Source organism: Grammomys surdaster, unplaced genomic scaffold (genome assembly GCF_004785775.1).
Source record: "Grammomys surdaster isolate TR1022 unplaced genomic scaffold, NIH_TR_1.0 136, whole genome shotgun sequence".
Classification (NCBI taxonomy): Eukaryota; Metazoa; Chordata; class Mammalia; order Rodentia; family Muridae; genus Grammomys; species Grammomys surdaster.
The window spans coordinates 10,494,123-10,499,252 of NW_021604594.1; the positions used below are offsets into that span (position 1 = coordinate 10,494,123).

At 40.5% G+C, this 5,130-nt stretch overlaps 1 non-coding gene across 1 annotated transcript; it reads left to right on the forward strand.

Annotated features, from left to right (window-relative positions):
* The first annotated feature begins 4,767 nt into the window (after positions 1–4,767).
* On the forward strand, positions 4,768–4,873 carry LOC114617483. The gene has a single exon (XR_003710800.1). It is a non-coding gene; the product is annotated as a U6 spliceosomal RNA (small nuclear RNA).
* The last annotated feature ends 257 nt before the right edge of the window (positions 4,874–5,130 follow it).

Sequence of the window (5,130 nt, forward strand, 5' to 3'; positions counted from 1 at the left end):
ATACATGTATATTTTAACATATATGTTATATGTTTAACATATATGTCACAGAGGGGAGTATATGTCACACAGGGTTATATATTTAACAAGGGAATTACATATACACATATATTATACAGAGGGGAAATCTGTGCACAGCAAAATATTAAAAAGAATGACTCTGGAAAGCAGTACTTTGTTAAATTTGAATTTATATTCAAATACATCTTCTACAATAAGCATGAATGATAATTTGTGTAAAACTGATTTGTGTTTTGACACAATTATTGACTCCTATCGATCTGTGTAAAATCTCATTCCTCTTGGGAAAATCCTAAAGTCACTTCAGTGTGAGCTACCGAGTCAAATTTATACCATTTTTCCCCAAAACCACTGCTGTGATTTTCATTTTTAGTTTGTTAGCATTTCCATTTATTCTACTGAACATTTGCCATGTGATTGACACTTGGTTCTTGGTGCTTTATACATATTCACACTCGTCTAAGGAATAATGCTAATATCCTGTATGAGGGGGGGAGAGCTAACCATGGAGATAGGAGATGCCGACGATGGTTTTAAAGCTACTTTTATCCAGGAAAACCAGATCAATGATACCACAGGGCAGGTAGAAAGTTCTTAGAACTTGTTTTAGTTGAAAATTGCATCAGCCACCAAAATGATTAACATGAGTAATATTCTGTAAAATACTAAATATATATATATGTGTATATATATATGTATATATATATATATATATATATATATATATATATCAATGTGAATGTGATTTTATAAAGCACAATTTTACAAAGAAATCACCAAAATCTATATAAGCTATGTAGCAATATTCTTTTCTTTTTAACCAAAACTGTCCATTGGTGCATGTCAGGGAACTTCAAGTGTGTAATCTCAAATGTAATGTTAGAAGACTGAGAAGCCGCCCTCATTATCTCCCCCATCACACTCTTCCCTGCACACGAGAGCCGGTGAAGCCAGCAGGCAGACTCCATAGCTGTGGAGGTCACAGAGGGGGCACGGCGGTGTGTAATACTTAAGCTGCTAGTCAATATGATATACCTTCAGAATCAGTATAATCACCCTGAATAACATAGGAACATCGTGGTAATATACAACAGACTATCATTTTTCCTTGCTTTCCCTTATGTGGCTCTGATGACCATAACTCAGCAACAGATTTGTCATAGATCCTTGCAAGGGAGTGGATAACATCAGTAGGCTTGCATACATCCATCCTGGGATCACAGAGTGTTTTTTCTAATATAAATCTAGATATATTCACAACCATATTTGCTTCATGTATAGAAACAGCTATTCTCAAACAGCAGTGCCTCGGAGGCTAACTGTGTCAAATGCGCGCCTTCTGTTCCTTGAACGTTTGGCAATAGAATGAAACTTTAGCATATATATTAAGGCAGAAGCCTATTACGAGGAGGAAGCATCACTCATGATCCTAGGCTGGGTGCTGCAGGGAAGCCACTGCAGCAAAGGCCTGCAGCCAGGCTGAACCTGGGAAAGAGGAATTACTTTCCCACTTGCTCTAATGTTTACTGTGAAACAGAGGATGAGCCTGTGCTTGAAGCCTTACCATGAAGCAGCAGTCATCTCGGGCTACCCTGGTTCTCCCTTTCACCACCTGTGCCTACTTCAGCAGGTGCCCAGTGTGGTCAGTAGCTAATGGCTACCCTGGTGATTGACTTCACACCAAGAAGCTAGACAGCAGAGAAGTGTTGAGCCATCTGCTCCAAGGTGTAAATCAAAAGACTTTTCCCAACATCATAGGGCTGATGGAAGCAGAACTCTCTAGAAAAATGTTGTTGTCTTTCTTTAGAAATCTCCTTACGTATCCTAAATGGTATCCCCAAAGCTTAAAGTCCCTGAGTCTGAAAAGGAGCAGCATTCAGAAGACAGAACAAGAACAGTAAAGGTAGAAAAAGTGTTTAAAGTTCACTACACTCACCAGCCCAACTCAGCCACTGACAAGGAAGCCAGCACTGAAAGTTATTCTAGCTTGGTAAATCTCAGGGAGATCCAGAGGTAGAATCATACCTAATTCTCCTAGTAGGATCAGTCTTGAGGCTGTTGGGTCAGTGTCTACCCCATTCCCCCAACAGGCTGCCTCACAATGGAGAACAGGAGCTACTGAAGGTTTTTAAGCCAAAAAATGACAAGATCATTTGTGCATTTCAGGAAGTCTGACAGCCTCAGAAGTACAGTGGATTAAAGGACCAACATCAGCTTCAGAGAGAACAGCAGAGCCACAGGACTTGCAACGAAGGAAATAGAGCGGGGGTAGGTACAAGAGAGACTTTAATTATTCTTGTCTACAGAGGCTCCATGAAGGCAGAGCTACTGGTGCTGTAGTCCCAAACACTGTGCCTAGTGCGTAAAGGGGATGTGGCCATTACTTACTAAGCCAGCAAGTGAACTGAAGAAATATAAAGGATAGGCATCAGTTGGTGACTACTGGGCAAAAGGAAGAGAGAAAGCCAAAGGGTATCTCAAAATCTGCGGGTTACATGAAAGAACACTGTAGAAACGGCTGGTTTCAGCTAAGAGAGAAGTAGTGTGTTAAGTGGCATCCAGAGGTGGGCTCGGAAGGAGCTTTGTGTTGAAGTGACTGGCAAACTCCACAGAGCACAGAAACAGAGTAGAAGCTGGAGAGCTCAGTGGGTTATTCCGTGGCTACGAGTGGGTACTTGGGTGGAGGTTTTAGACTCACAGTTTTGCACACTTGCACGACAGAACCACAATTGGTATTTGTTTAAAAAGTGAGGAGAACTTAAAACCCACGTCCTATGTCAGTGTAAAGACCCAAACACATAAATACAGTAATAGGAACCAAATTTAGGCTTCCCTGAACATATCCAAAACTTTACAACCAGGAAAACTAAGATATATAAAAACAAACAAACAAACAAAAACTTTTTTTAAAAAAGCACCCTATTGTTTTAGTGGCCGTTTAAATTTTTTGTTTCATTCTGAAGAAATATGTTGATTTTAAAGTACACACCTAATTGGGGAAAGAAGTTATCCTCATTTTTTCAGTGCATGAACCAGACTACAGACAAGCCCCACAGCTCCTGCTCCTAGAAAAGGCAGCACAGGGAAACATCATCTCTGCAGGAGCCCCTGGCACAGTCACCGCGCACATCTGCCGTTGGCCATGGCAACCTGCTCAGAGGTATCTTACTGTTCTGCACCTTCTATTTCCCTGGACCATCAAATATCAGATCTTTAAAAGGAATGTTGCATACTCTGTTGTTAATACACAAGATCATCAAGCCATAAATACCAATATACATAGAATCCAACATGACCTTAGAGACGAGCTAAATCCCCTGAAGGGAACCGAGAATCCTCTGAAGGGAACCGAGAGCTAAGTCCAAGCTCCCAAGACAGGAGAACAGTGAGGTTCAGCCAGGGGTGCTGGTCTCAGCTCTTCCACCGGAAATGACGCTGGCTGTAAATACAGGCTTTCCACCACGGAAAGTGAACTGATAGGGCAGCGTACAGCCACTTGTCTTGCGTACGAGAGTCACACAGATACAAAAGGAAAGGGTTGCAAATAGAAAATGGAGCCTGGAGAAACAGTATTCATGGACGGATAGAGGGATGAGTATGACCTTCACAGACACAAACTAAGGAATTTCCCCTTCAAAATGTTGGGGATAACCACTCTCCTGGAAGCTCCATTTCTCTAGCACTCTGTAACATTAGTAGACTCTCATCAATGAGGCAAGTAAAATGTAGCAGCGAATTAGTTACAGCGTTGGCTCCCGGCAGGTCGCGCGCATGCGCACTTCACCAAGAGCGCTCTAGCGCTCTCTGGATTTGTGAGAGACACATACATGTCAACTAATTTTGGTGTGCCTTGACTAAGACTAATTATAGTCTCATAATCAAACTTAAGTTGTTTAACATTGAGAAAGATGATACAGAAAAGATGATTTTCAGATGATAGTACAAGTTAAAGTCAAAACATAAAATTATAAACTCTCTAAGTCAAGATAAATAGTACTTTATCTAACTGACAAATATGATAGACTAGATGTTAATTATATATATATCATATTTTGTAATTTACATAATTGTTATAATTATACTCAATTTGTAGCTGAGAGAAGAACTTTTTTTTTAACTTGGACCGAAAAGGTGAGATGTTGGAAATTGGCTCTAATGTTTTGTCTTATTTCGGCTCCCAAAAAGCCGAGCTTCCAGACCTGAGGGTCCCTGCCCCAACTGACTTTGGTTGATAATAAAAATTTGCCATACAGCCATTGGCTGGGCAGGGAGATGGGGCAGGACTTTTAGATTATGCGGGCAAGAGACCTAGAGAGCGGAGAATGGAGGAAATCACTGTGATAGGGAAGGAGAAAGATGAAACTTAAAGCCCCTCCTCCAGCATGTAAGAATCCCGGAAAGTGGCCCTAGAGGTCATTTCCCCAGTTGAGTCTGGGGTAGCAGAGATGAAATGTTGATTTAACAAATTGACTCAGGAAAATTGGAGGGGAGAATGTATGCTAGCCGCGAGGAGGATTAGAATGCCCAGCCATTGAGCTAGTCAAGGCATATCAAAATTAGCTGACGTATGTCTCTCATTCACAAATCTAGAAAACTCTTGGGTGGGTGCAGCATGTGCGCAACCCGCCAGGAGCCAAAGCGGTTTAACCAATGAACCACTACCGTAACAGTCTGAGAACAATGGGGACTATACAGTAAGAACGTGAGTATTACCCAAAGAATATGTCTATTGTAAGAAATAACATCATACCTCTTCAGCAGCACATTGACTGAAATTGAAAAAATATAGAGAAGAATATCATAGCACCTGGGCAAGGATAACACACAAATTCATAAGCATCCTATACCAAATAAAAAAAAGAATACCAATATTAATTTGCTTTGCAAATAGAATTTATAAATGTTATAACATTTTAAGGTGTTATAAAAAGGTGTTCGCCATCTTTGAATTTTTCTCAGCTTGCTCACTGACTTCTCGCCCTACCCACCTCCATCCCAGAAACTAACCCTGCATTTGCTTGCTTACTATTTATTCAGTAAATGTATATCGTTTACCTATTTTATTTGACTGTAGTTCACAAAATTCAGTGGAATCTTCAAAGGATAATT